Source organism: Temnothorax longispinosus, chromosome 6 (genome assembly GCF_030848805.1).
Source record: "Temnothorax longispinosus isolate EJ_2023e chromosome 6, Tlon_JGU_v1, whole genome shotgun sequence".
In the NCBI taxonomy this organism is placed as follows: domain Eukaryota; kingdom Metazoa; phylum Arthropoda; class Insecta; order Hymenoptera; family Formicidae; genus Temnothorax; species Temnothorax longispinosus.
In genome coordinates, this window is record NC_092363.1 from 1,125,342 (window position 1) to 1,140,293 (window position 14,952).

The 14,952-nt window shown below is 44.8% G+C and overlaps 1 protein-coding gene across 3 annotated transcripts in view; it reads right to left on the reverse strand.

The window, feature by feature from the left end:
- Positions 1-14,952, reverse strand: part of Kek5 (kekkon 5) — a 213,863-nt gene that overhangs the window by 41,947 nt on the left and 156,964 nt on the right. For all 3 annotated transcript variants that reach the window (XR_011732367.1, XM_071780297.1, XM_071780298.1), the window contains one exon: positions 8,937-9,012. The gene's annotated coding sequence lies outside the window, so the exon portion shown is untranslated. The remainder of the gene's footprint in view (positions 1-8,936; positions 9,013-14,952) is intronic.

Sequence of the window (14,952 nt, forward strand, 5' to 3'; positions counted from 1 at the left end):
CATCGGGCGCAAATGCGTCGGCGAAAGCGAGCCTAGATCACGTCTGCAAGATATCGTTATACAAGTAAATCGATAGCGACGAAACGCGTTAGCAGATCTTAAACATGCTAATGGCAAACTAAACGCGGTTCACCACGTGTGCCCACGGATCGTCGGAAAATCTGATTGACGTGCATGCGTTGCACCTGCTTTGCGGTGACGCATGGGCTCGATGTTGCCGATGCGGAGCGAAACGTCTATATGCGTTAATCTACACGTGACCACGCACACGTGACGCTAGTTCGACGGGGATTTTCCGCGGTTTACAGTTCATGGGTCTTCAGAACGAGAAAATTCGCGGTATTTCCCCTCGGGGATGAGGATAATAAAATTAATAAACAGTTCATGCTGCGATCGAATAGCGGAGTAACACAATACACAATGAGTGTATTAACATAACACACAACGTGATATTAAAATATTATGTATCAGCTTACAGAGAAAGTCGATATGTGTGTAACGCGATATTATGCGATAACAGGAATATGGTATTTTGTATTTATGTCACTGTTGTCATATCAAGTCGTACGAAACGTTCAACTTCTATTAGTGGCGTAAGTTTAAACCGCTAAAAGCGAGATGCATCTGTCGCACAAGCCACGTAGAAAAGCACTATCTGCGCACGATACCAAAGAACACGCATTTATCCTCGATATACACGGTGTATACCGTTGGGCGTCCCACTATTATCATACGGCAGTTATGAATAGGAGAATGAGAGTGTAAATGGGAATGCAATGCGGTGCACCGCGTTAGCCCAGTAATTCCGGAGTGTACGTACAACGTAGGCACCATCGTCGTCTCGTAGTTCGTTTCCATCTCTTTTCCTTATTCGTCGAATGTTATAAAGTCCTTCATATGAACCGTGTCTTCCACGGGATTATTAAACGCACGGCAGAGCATGGATCGTGGAAATACGCACTACGCGACGGATATTATCAGTTGTAATACCGACGACGTACTCTCGGATGGAGCTGCAAGTACGTGAAATACATATGTAAAATACGATTTCCCGTATTTCAAACGCGAGCACGGTAATTCTGGCGGTGAACAGAGGAGCGATGAAGTTACATTAATCCGTAACCACTAGTCTAGATGAAACCCGGGGGCCCGGGGTGTAATGTGGTTACCATGGTGAGCTAAAATTCAGCACGATAAATAAACAATGGCGTTACAGCCGTTACATCGTATTCGTGAATCGCGAAAGAATCCATGTATTTCCGAGATCTAATACGCGGCAAGCATAAACTTCTTTTTTTTTATTCACGTTTATTCGGGTTTCGACGAAGCGTTCGTTGACGTAAATCAATGACGGAAGAACCATGGGCGCGCTTGTTCGTTGTTCGAGGATTCAAGGATTCGGTTTCATAGTGGAAGGCGCTCCCGTGCAAGCAGCCACGTGATGAATGCAACGGCTATCGTGAAATCCGCCACGGATATCTAATGATAAAGGCTACGTCTAATGAGAGCGCGCACCGCGCGCGCGCGCGCGCGCGCCAGTGAATTCATTACCCGAGTAGTGAAGATCGAAGAAAACCGTATTGTTCGGTTTCCTTTCGGCGCATCTATTAATCCCGGCGACGGCGAACTTTCAGTAATTGAAACGACGAGTTAACTCGGACAGCTCCGTCGATCTTTCACGCTACTGCTCGTTTTGCGCTTACGTTTTCTCCGCCACAATCGTATACGTGCAAAATAATAAAAACCGAGGATATGAAGTGTATTGCGCATCGACGTACCCTCTCTTTCTTTTTATGCGATAGTTGTGCATCCGACGTTGTGTCGGCCCGTAATGGCACATGGCACCTACGACGCGGCGACGTCTACGACCGGTGCGGTGGGTGCATTCGCGGGAGAATTCGCATCACATCTCTATGTACGTACATACTCTACGCCGCATTCCTGCAGCGACGCCGACCCCACGTTCTTTAATACTCTTTTCGTGTCCCTCGGAATCGCCTCCCCCATCGTCGTCCGACCATTCTCCACCTCCTGAATGTGTTCCTACGGTCGTGTACTTTCCGACCCATGGAGATCGCGTCGGGTGAGCACAATAGGCCCTCCCGTCGACCGACCCTTCGTGGCTCACCCTTGAAGAACCCACGATGCCGTCGACGAACCGTATACAGGCATACGTGCCGACACGCTGACGACACGTCTTGTCGGTACATCCGCCGATTAACAGGCAGACGAGGCGGCAATCCTGGTTCAACAATGTTCGACGGGTCTCGGTCGCTCGATATCTGCAAGGCTTTACAAGGGTAGACCAAAGAGAGAAGAGTAAGCTTCTTTCAAATTCCTTCGTTTTATTTCAGGACTACTGTGCACCGTAGCTGTGAACATTCTACATTTTACGTCGACGAAAATATTATTTCCATGTAAAATTGGTAGCGTTGCAAAATATATGTTTCTTTTGACAGTTGCCGTAGAAGATAAGTACGAAAATAACTTTATGAAGCGCAAAACGCGTTTGATTATTTAATGTTATTTAACACCTCTGGTTATTGTCAGATATTAAATCGATTTTGAAAGTCTAGGTTTGGTGGTAAAAAAAGATACGAAAGAAAGAGAGAGAGAGAGAGTACGGAGGAAACTGGCATCTCAAATTGCCAGTCGATCTAAATTCGTGAAAATTCAGATCGGCGATGTCAGACACATTTTGGAGCACCTTCCCCTCGAGTGCAATCCACCGCAAACACGTCTCAAGGAAGGCAAAGATACACGACGTGCTTGACATAGATTGAATCGACAATGGTTTTGTAGACGCTTGTCTTTTTAGATGTACAGTGATGTGATTGCGGTGGCATACGAGGTGAGGAATTGCAAACATGCAACCTCAGACATACTTCAATCTCACAGCTCTTAATCGAGAACATGTACTCAGGTAGCAGAGTGACGTCAAATGACGTATTAATAACGTCTTAATGACGTCTCTAACGTCAATAAAACGTCATTAAGACGTCTTTACACGTCATCTTGCTACCTGGGTAGATGTAGAGAATATGTCTCTAGAAGATTTGTAACATAAAATTAATAACGCATAACTGTAAAAATTATATTAATTAATAAAGTAATCAAAATACATAATTCAGACTCTTTGCACTCTTTATACATTGATATCGGTTATCATTAATATCTTACACATTGTGCAAAAGATATAAAAGCACTGTTGCAATTAACGGTCGAACAATAGAAGCCGTTGGGGAGTTTAATAATTAAATACGCATTAAGAACTAGCCATTGAGAAGTCTGATTGTATAAAGTAGCTTTTGAAATCTCTTCTTTAAGAGGCGAATCGAAAACATGAGGTTCAACGTTGTATGTGTGCGTTGTTCGCTTTGTCTGGTTGATGTGAAAATAAGGAACGATAAATCGCTGCTCTTTCGGACGTGAAAGGAAAGCGTAAGAGGTGCTCGTCGTGCTCGCGCTGACGGAAACGCCGAGTGAGGCGCCGAGCACGACGATTAATTCAGCTTCGTTGGCTCAGAAAAGTGGTCTCGTTCGCGCGAAACTGGCGAAGATCGCGATCAATTGGGCACTTTACGTCACTTATTATTGGCGGGGATACAGCGTGGAACGCGCCATTATATAGCTCCATAATAATACTTTCAATGCGCTTTGCTGGCCCTATCATATTTTATAAGGGCAGCCCGATCGTTTCTCACCTACACGGTCGATAAATTATCGTCCTGTAGGAATCGTAGTTACATTTATCAATTTTTCAATGACGCGGGACGTACGCGAATGTTCAAAGATCTTTAATCAGTCGTCCGAATAACGAACGAAACGTAGTGCAGTAGAAAACGAGATCTTGCACATTAAAGTCCGTAACATAACAAATTATATCATGATTTCGCTAAAGTTGATAAAGTACAATTTTGCCTCTATGCGTTATTTATCTAACTTTTTCGCGCGAACCGCGTGATCATAGCTAATTAAGTAATTTATGGGCGCCTGGAGACCGTCCTGGAACGCCCTACATTTGCAGGGCATCGCTTTAATTTAAATAGATTAATTTCTATCTCTGCGTCCATGGTGCATAAATTTCAGCGGTATTTTCTATTAATGGCTCATTTGGCGGGTTTATATCGTGCGCGCATCGAACAATGTGTTTTATCGTCGTTCTGATATAAACCGCATGCAAATACTTATACGTACCGATGTACCAACTGCGGCTAGCCAACAGCTGCAGCCTAGCGTGTTTCAGGATTTCCCCCTCGATTGTGTTTACCTCGCGCGTCTATCTCGTGCGCGTAGCGTAATATGAGCGAGAACAATTGGCGCGAATGACGAATGAATAACTTGTACAGCGATTCAAATATTCATCTTTTTACATGGAAAATGTCCATTACAATAATTAGAACAAAAACTGATTTGCATTTCAATATTCATGTGCGTTTTTCTGCACACACACACACCGTATATACTTTCTTATCACGTTATATTATTTATTCTTGTTTTCTCTCACGGACTATCGCGCAGCATGAATGACCGAGAAATCCAATCATCCGTGACAGCCATTGTAAATTACTTCCTGAAAATGGACCTGAAGCACATGAACGCGCCTTGTGCCCACGTGTCAATCATCTTGCGATCCTTTCAAAGCTCCTTATTCCCCCTTCTACGTATTCTTCAAGGTGAGTAATCGCACCGCGCACGTTCGATCCTTCCTCGGACACGTTCCGCTTTTTCCGTTCTGCAATCGTGCCCGGGTAAAGTGAGCAGATAGGCAGGTATTCATACTGCCGTGCCGTGCTGGCGAACCTAGCTGCGCGCTGGGGTACGCGAGCAAAACCGCATGGCCTTATCTGGACAATAACGCTTCGCGTACATCGCGTCGCGGGCCACCGGTTTTCCTTCTTCCCTCCCCCTCTCTCTCCCCGTCTCCGTGCCCCTGCGAAACTTTCGCGGTTGCGAATGCAATATAAGCTGTATCCGCCGTGCGATTCCGCCCGGTCACGAAGACGCATACATCCTCACCGGGCGGGGATGGCACACACAGGCATGCACATATCACGTCCATGCGATATCCTCAATCGCATGCCGCGCCGTTGGCTATGCACTTGCCATTGTTGGTGGCGGCCCGTGCGAGCATCGAACCGCGATAGAACGGCCTCTTTTCCACCTTGGTGGCGTCGCGGGATATTAAGGTCAACGCGAGCGATCGGGCGATGGAGGCGATGGACCGATTTTCCGCATAATTTCACGCATGATAATACCGCGGCATGCGGCTACGATTGTCTGGCGTGCTTGCGAATTTTCGAGCGTATCTCCATCTTTTCCTGTTCTTCCAATAAATCCGTTAACGAGTTTCTTGATCATTATACAAAGCCAGGTTGCTGTTCGACGAATATAATATTGAACGACCCCCGATCGCGATGAAAAAAAAAATCTATAAGTACCTTTCAGATGCACCGTTCGAGAAAAATTCTCCGCGACGGCAAACTCGCGGCAAAATCATTAAGGCTTCGCTATGATGTTCGAGGGACTCTCTGTCTATTTAAGGATATATATCGCTTATGTCAAAATAGAGGAATGAAGCTGAATTTTACAGAGATTGTGCACTTCCCATGTATAAATATCAAAATATGTATCTCTGCTCCTTCACAGTAAAAATGAATGAAATTTTTATGGTACACTTCTATGACATCGAGAATTGCATTTACGGTTTTTTAAGTTTTTCTGTTAATATCTTTTTTTTTTCAATTTTTTAATAATTTATTTAAACAATATCAAGTACAAAAATGGGACAAAATTGCGATTTTTACGCTTTTTCTGTCCCAATGATAACATATTGTTTATGAAGAATTTCTGAGACTATATAGCTTTACACTGTTTAATCGAGAAAACGAAATTATACTACATATAGCTATATGTAAAACATCCTTAAATAAAAAGTGGAAAAAAAACACGTATATATTTTTATGTTTTCGAATAATTTCAGTTAACTGCAGCACAAAAATTTAACGAAATGTTTTTCACCTCTGAACAGGTTAAATTTCAAATTAATCAAACATACAGAAATATATTCAACCATTAATTTGAAATTTAATTATGTATTTGAACACAAACCCAGTTATTACTAATACCATACACCGCCGGATTATCTGAAAACACAGTCCGGAAATATAAAATACCTATTATTTCAATGTTCATATTACAATTCCAAGTTAATTGAATTATCGATACGAGGGCAAGCGTGAAATAATTGATGAGAATGAATGGGATAACACACGAGAAGAATATCATGTATCGGCATTAAAAATACATCATATCGTCTTCGTGCGACCTAATTTTTCGGTTATATGTTATATCCGCGCAGGATGAAAGAGAAACCGCGGAGTATGCGATATTTCGAGAAGCGAATGAGCCGCGTAGAGTTATGGCAGCTCCCACGACCGCGGCGAGAAAAGATCTTCCCCGAAGTATAGCGACCGTGACAAGTGGCGCGACACACGAAACTCCGTCTCGCGCTGGTGTCGATACAATATGGTTACATCTCCGTCGTGTCCCCGCGACGCGACGGCCGTACATCCCTTTAAATCCACTTTTTACGGCGCCGAGGGACGGCGCGTGAGATCCGTCAAGATGACGGACATTCTTTAAATTCGCCGAGGAAGCTGCGGGGCCGGGCACGGACGACTCCCCGAGGATACCGAATGTACCTCCGAACGAAATGAAATTCTGGTCGGCGCGCTCTCTTCTCCGTCCCGACTCTCTCCTCGCTCGCGCACTCCCCGGTTTCTCGTCCCGACCGTAAATCGACCGGGATGTAGACGATGGGGGGCAATAGGTAGGCATACCTATATGCCGAAGTAAATGGAGAAAGCGATCGCTCCGTGTGCGAGCTGCCGCCGAGCCGCCACCCGCTACCGAGCGGGACGATCGAGGGACGTAATTGGCATCGTGCAGGCCGGGAGTGGTCGATTCAAGATCCCAATACCGCGCCCTTCGCCCTTAATTGCACGACGCCGAAATCGGGCGCGCGCGCCAGGAATAATTGAAATCACACGGGAGCCGGCCATTCTCGCTGTTTAACCATGTTTACGCGACATCGGGTGCCGTTTTGACGCAGGCGAAGCATATAGATTTCCCTAATTTTAATGGAAAGTCAATTAGTATTGGCATTGATATGCATGTGACCTTACGCCCGCGGCGAATTGCTGCGAACGGTGCGTGCGCTCGTTCGCGATTCAGCATTTTCTATTCTGTCCCTCTTTCCTTCCTACCCTCACCCCTCTCTCTCTCTCTCTCTCTCTGTGAATTTGGATCATTAAACAATCTTAAGTTATATATTTAAAAATTTTCTACCACCCCTGCCTCGGTTATATGTAGGCACATTATCTGTGTTAGGTATCAACGAAGTATTCAGTAACGAAGCACGTAGTAATCATTACAGTGGAAATTTCATGAAAATTAGATGTCGAAGAGATGCGTCGCGCAACGGGTGCGTCAGCGCGTTGCTAAACGTGAGATATTAAATACACAATAATGAATTGAGAGTTACTTTGCGAGATAATCCGTATGTCATTTCAACTAATCTCGATTCCCGTGATTACTGGACCGTGGAGTCGATACGATAGCGCTATTTCAAATTAATTGCATTTGCCGCGCGTGTTATATAATTACTATATACATATTATTAAATCACGATCGGTATAATCGTCGTTATTGCCACCGACATATTTAATCGTGTGTCGACTAATCCGCAACCCTTTTTTCCATGTCGAAGATTTGTACGTGCATTCGCGTTCAAATAACGACGTAATACGCGTGATCGAAATTCAGCTATATTTTATATGCGGTATGCCCGAACGCAAATTGCTTCATCAAAATTTAAATCCTAAACGATACGAGATAAAGAGACAAATAAATAAGACCGCGACATTTTCCGATACCTCGTTAAGATATAGAAAGCATACGTGGCTTGATCCGAAAATTTGTACAAAGCATAAAACCTTGACTGTCAGAGATAACGCTCTACATTTCGTAGCGACCTCGATATCCGATATGCGAAGCATATAGATAATAGGAGTACACGTATCGAAATGAAAAAGGGGCAGCGGTGCGCGCGTTAATTAATTGCCTCGGCTAAATGGCAGCATCTCGTCCGGCGCGTTTACCTGTATGCGTCAACAGATAAACCGGAAGCACCCGGCAATCGAGTCAATCACCGAGAGTAAAACCACGCGCGGGATTTATTCGTCCCCTTCGCTTCTGGCCGCGCGCCCGCGTAAAGTTAACCGCGGGCGCGCGTTCGCAAAACCTCTGATAAATTGAATTTCAATTGCGAAAAGCGTATATGCGTGTCCCCCGAAATGTAAATCTGGGGGACCGTGAGAAGCTTACCGCGGGACGGATAAGCGGTGCGAGCGTTCGGTGGTGCGCGCTTTCATGTGTATCTCGTCGCCTCCTAGATTACGCATATAGAGTTCATCAGAGCGAAGATCAAAGCGCGGTCGCGGCGAGCTTTTATTTATGACGCATATTAAATTGCTTTTTGACAATTGTCAGCGTGCAACGTCACGTATATAAATAGATATTCTTCCCGTTGCGTATTTCACGGCAGGAGGAGAATACGAATTTCGAAACTGGAAATTTTTAAACTTCGTCACACCGTGCACTGTGCATCCTGAACTCTCTTCCACGCGCGCGGTATTTCGAGGGAACGCTCACGTCGTCGTCAACAGCATGAGCCGCGCGCCACGACAAACTCGTTACGATATTAAGTACCCTCGGGAAATCTTTCTTTCGTGCCGCGTGCTTAACGAACGTTCTTAATGGAATTACCGCATTTGTGCCCGCGCGGCGCAAGAATTTGCGGTTCGTTGTAAGTGGCAGGCCGGCAATTAAATTTCAAGTCGCCGAACCGGGGTCAGTTTATCGCGTCTGCTTACCTACGTGTCGAACTGGGATAATTTCGCCTGGACTACATGGACGGTGGTGCGATCGTGTCTCTCAGCGGTCGGCATTCTGAAATCAGACGTGAATGGATCATTTATCACTGGCATACGTTCTCTCGCGTCGGTTATAGTAATAGCTATAGCAGTCCTCGCAAGGAACCGCGCGTGTCACAATCGGACAGTCGATACGCATTTTACGGCGTGTCATTTTAATTTCCGCACATGCGTATCTATGTATATAGTCCCCGTGTGTTTTAAACGAGATTAAAAGCTCGCGCTTTTTGGCGTTATCTAAAATTCCCGGGATACCCGTTCGTTTCCTTTGAGATCACCTCGTTAATACATAAGAGCGATGTAACATCGTCACCGCAAACGCCACTAAGGATCGTTTCCCATACATTACAACCGACGTCTCATTCGCTTCTGTAGTTGAATCTCATCGCGTGAAAATTGGAAAAGTTCAAAGCACTCGTCGCCGCCACTGGCGCGATGTTAAAGAGAACGAAAGAGAGGCTGGGGGGCGGGCAAAAGGGAAACTGCGGCGCGCCGAGGTCGAGAATAGAGAAAAAGTGAGAGAGAGAGAAAGAGAGAGCGAGAGAGAAAAAGCGAGAGAGAGAGAGAGAGAGAGAAAGGAATAGAACGGGGAAAAAGCGCGGATGAGAGAAGCCGCGGGAGATATTGTTTCCGCGGCGCAGAGCGATTGCGTTCGATTTTACGGGACGCGGCAACTCGCGCGGAACGAATCTATTGTGCGGAGAGGAGTTAAATCGTGTACCGCCGCGGATTTAATATGCGCGAATGCTGCGACCGCTCGTGTTGCACGTTGCGCCGCATACCGGCTGCCCGATACCGGGCGTGCCGGTCAATTTTAATCGGGCCGCCGCGCCGTGTCGGCCGTAACCCCCTGAAGCGAAAACGGGAGTCGCCCGAAGTTCCGCGTTTACATTAAAGCCAAACCGGATGGTTATCCACCGGCCAAGACGCGCCCTCACCGGCTCACTTTTAACTCGTAAATGTTTGCGCTACCGCGAACCGCCCCAAGATAAAGAAGCTACTTTGTTCCCTTTTACGCAGAAATTATACGAGATATCGTTATACTACACTTCACGCAGCTTTTTCCGTGAACCTGTATAATATACAAATTCATATTTAAAATGTGCAGATGTTTTACAAGCTGTTGAAAAAAAAGATGCAATTTCTTGCACCATTTCTCCGCGCATTACTTTGCGATAAATTTTTTATACATTAATTAAATCTGTTTTTTATTGTACCTACTGACATCGTAATACGTGCACATTATGGGGGTAAAGAGGTTGAATCTGACATCTGAAACTTGTTAACTTGACACAAAGATCCAATGATATTTCCTAGCGCCAGCCCGCTTAAATAATCACAAAACATTCACTTAGCGTCCATTCGAAATGATGTGAGATTCATTCATAATTTGGTTTTAACATTTTTTTTTATTAAGCGGTATCCATAATTAATGTAGAGAATCTAAGCCGATTTTTAGTACTTTTTGAATTTAAAAAAAAACCTAAATTTGAAAAAGTTATAGCTTGCTAAAGTTTCATTGATGACGGCAACTTCAAAGGGTATGACGTCATTTCTTATATAAGATATGACGTCACAGCACATTTTCGTGTACTATATTTTCTTCAATTTTGAAGATATTGCAAAAATTCAAAAAGTTTACAAAGAAAGTATGCTATGATCCATCAGACCGTTTAATAAAAAAAATTTATGTTAAAACCAAATTTATGCTCTGCGTTATATATACAACGCAACAAAGTTTGCGCGACTCAAATCGAAGCTGCATCCCATTTTCTGAAAATCAGAATAAAGGAAAGATATCGGAGCAAGGAAAAGACAAGAGGTAGATAAACCTATTTCTGCTCGCTTGCTCACAAAGTTGCCTCTTGTAAGGAATCGCAGGTAATTGTCAGTAACTAATTATTCGTGGATGTCCGGCTTCAGTCAGTCCTTTGGGAGATACGAAAGGTTCCGCCGTGTGGAAGCCTTACTCCTCTTCCGTCGTCAGTCCCCCTCGCGCTGGTTGGCGTGGGCTTCGGCGTCGCGGTGATGGTATTTATTCGAGACCTGTCGGCGCCTTTTTACGTTGGGCCACAATTAACGTCGACAACCACCGTTACCGTCAATATATTTATCAATTAACTTGCGAATATGATGGACGCGACGCGTCAGACTGGTCGCGGTTTGCGCGCGCGGAATATAGGCGAGTCGCGCGAAATCGATAGGAACGAGCGTGGTTTTCCGAGTCGGGGCCATGCACCCTGGGTGGGTTATACGTGCCTCCTCCAAGTTCGATGAAAAATTTATGAAGAGTCGGATTTACGAGAAAGGCGGCGCCGGGCGAGCCCGCGCGCGCTTGACGCGTGACGATGGGAACGATGACGGTGGCGCGCGAGAGTGCAGGCTGAGAAGAGAAAAACGTCGGCGTACGAGGAACACAAAATTCTCCTCGTGCCGTCGTTGGCACGAGGAGAGACGATGGAATTTTTATAACGACACGTTTTGCGCCCGGGATTATTTTAGGGACGTTTCCCCCGCGGGAATTGAGCGCGGATGAGGCGCGCGCACGCGCTTCTGCGAGAGTACTCGCGAGAAACTACTGCCGGAAATGAATTCGCGCGTCGACGTCACATACTTACTTCCGGCATTCTTTTTTCATGCTACACGGTGGCTCGCTAATGTGGAAAACATGTCGTGGAAACTTGCGTGTATGGAGGTGTATTACTTTCGGTTACTTATCGACGAGACGATCGAGGAGATGCGTGACGTGCTTACAAAGCCGCGATGAAGGATTTTTCATGCCCCCGATAATTGCATTTCCATCTTTTTCAGTGTTGTCGAAACGTGTTGCAAACGCGAAAGCGTAAACACGAAGCTTCGAGAGATAATCGATAAAACGCGAATTCGATTATCTTCCAATTGGTGAAAAACGAAACGCCATATAGAGAGTCAGTTGTTGGAAAAATGTCAAACTGATCGGATTGAATGAGTATTTCAATTGTAATTTACAATTTTGATTCAAAATAGTGCGCGCGCGAACAACCGCGAAACTACAAGGGATATTCGGTCTATTTTTTTTCTATGAAATACGATACAGGTCAATTGAAAAAAACATGTCGAATTGATCGGAATGAATGTCTATTTAAACCGTAAATGTATTTTTTATCAAGATAGGATTTAATTTTTGTATTTTATACGTATAAGAAATCTTCAATAGCAATAAGCATATTGATGTAATGTAATTGTTAATATAACAATGGATAATCGTTTGGTCAAAACGTATCGACACGTGACATTGATTTAAAGATCATACCTTTTATAGTCACTGCGATATAAAACCTGGCGCTCGTAAATTCATAATGCACGGTTATTCGAAATAACTCAGTTGCATGAATAATGTAACGTCCGATAAATTCTTCCTAGCGTATCCCGTATAAGACATTAAGGTGTTAACATGACAGACCGATACGGTTTTACGATACGGCGGAAAAACAATACACGCGCGTTTGATCGATTCGTCATTCTGGATTATAAAAGCACCAGTTGCGAGAACTGCTCGAGCATCGATTCTTTTTTGGTCCCGCCGCGCCGCGCCGCACCGCGCGATCTCGTTTTAGCGCTGTACAGTACTGTACACGCTCTGGTATACACCTTGAGGATTTCGGGATTATCCCAAATCCTTTGTTGCCCTGGAAGCAAAAGGATTTCTCGAGGACCGGGCCGTCGACCTAGGCACCCTTCAAAGGTTGCAATGAGGTCTCTGCAATCTCTCTCGGAGCACCTTAGCCTCTTTCGACCCCTCCAATAACACTGAAATAACGTCCTTCACGTACCGAGTGTCCGAAAATTTGTGGACCCATTCGACGGTCAAGATAGAATCGATATGAAAGACATGGGACAGGTATGACGCGCCGTTCAAGATTGATTGCAACGTCCGCTGGTCGGAATCAAGTTTCGTTCGGGGTATTGAGATTCGGAGGAAATCTCTCGTCGAAGAACGAATCAACCCCAGTGGGGACGCCGGATAAGAACCTGAGTTACATTAAATACCGGAACACTTAATGGTGTGCGGAGATAGAATCTTCGCTATGAATGAGCCTTGTGAAGCGACGCGACTTCCGCTGCGCGACGATTCTTCCGCCACATTTATCCCATCGTCGTGATATATATATATATACCGAGACAGCCGTGTCTCTCCGCTATTGGCCACCATTATCTCCTAATCACGCGGCCTACAGATACGACCATTAAAATGTATTACGATCGTAACGTGTACGTGTAACGTTCATTGCGACGCGGGTGCGATCGAGGGCCTCGATACCACAGCCGAGTTCTCGTCTCGTCATTTGATACGCCTTATCGCCGCCCCGGGCTAACAATTATAGGACAAAGGGCTCGAGAGAGAGATCTGTGCGGTTCGACGCGATCTCCAGTTCGGGGGGAGGTTAACCGGAGCGGGTTTCGTCATTGTTTCACGGTGAGGATGGACTCTCATTGTTCTCGCGCGAACTCCCGACCGGGGTTATGCGCTTTCGGGGGGCGAAGGTAAACGCTTCCAGGGACCTCCGGGTCCCGCGTAACCCGGGGAACTTGGATGTGGGTGTCTCTGATGGTCGAATGGACGAGGTGTCTACCTCAAACCTCCGTGTCCCGTTGCGTACCTCATTTGTAGCCGCCCTCGTACGTACACATATAGGTCAGTACTCTCGAGATACGAAATAGCGCCGGCGGCGAAGCGTGGTACTAAATTATTGAATCACTATAGCCCGGCCCATATCATCGTGGCGCAGTAACAAGATTGTACATCCGCCATTACGCTTCCCGTCCGGATAAATAGCGGTGGACCTGGCCATCTGGAATCACCCTGGGTGAGCGGACCACTCCTGGATATCAGATCGAGAACCCCGATTGCGCGAAACGTTCGCTTTGATTGCGATGATCTATGAAAGCCGTTGCGTTAGATCACGATTGTAACAACCCGGAGGTTTCGCATTTCCCGTCGTAGTTGTCAGTGCCCGCGACAGATGGATGCTGACAGCTACTGATGACCACTAATGGCCATAGTAATTTTACACCGTATTAAAACGCGATTTCCCAAGTATCTGGCGATTAAGAAAATGGACAAGAAAATAAATAGCGGAAAATGGGTGTGGGTAACGAGTTTATTCTGGAGATTAAAAATTAACATTTATGAAGAACGTTCTTAAACAGATCTAGGAACGGGATAAGGATGGCTGTGAGGAATCGATGACGGTACATATCGCGTGCAATCGCGATGCCGTGAGTTGCTGCATTAGAGTGGAATTTAAAGAAAATATCGCAGTGTTTGCGCTGCTGATTTTAAGGAAGCATCGTCGTCGCCTGTCGATATCTACGTTTCGTAAACCAACATCATTCGCCTAGATTCAACAACGAGTACAACAATCGCAATGTGTTTTTTTTTCTTTACGTATATAATCAGGACTCGTTTAAAATTTTCTTAAATGTATAGTTTAAGTAAATTAAGACACAAAAATTTAATTTAGATAATTTACATAAAAGCTATTAACGATAAAGATCGCGCATCTTTTAAAATAATAAATTTAGTTAGTCCAACGTTAATTAAACGTATCGTTTTCTCTTTCTAATTGACTTTATTAATACGAGATAGCATCGTTATTAATAGTAATTTGCAAGTACCAGTTGAGTTTGCTGTGCTATGCCGGGGGCAATGATCGATGCACCTCAATGAAAACGTAATTATCAGATTGCTGGTAAACTGGCTTGGCATACAGTTACATTAGAGAGATTAGAATAGCAACGAGAAAATGTTACTTGCAAATTTGGATGTATTTCTGCGTTTGCACATGACTAATGTAATTATTAAATAGATATAGAGACAAAATAGTCAGAGATCGTTGATATCATTGCTTAATTTAATACATCGTAAGAACATGTGACAAAGGATTATATTGTTGTGTGATGTTAAATTATTGCT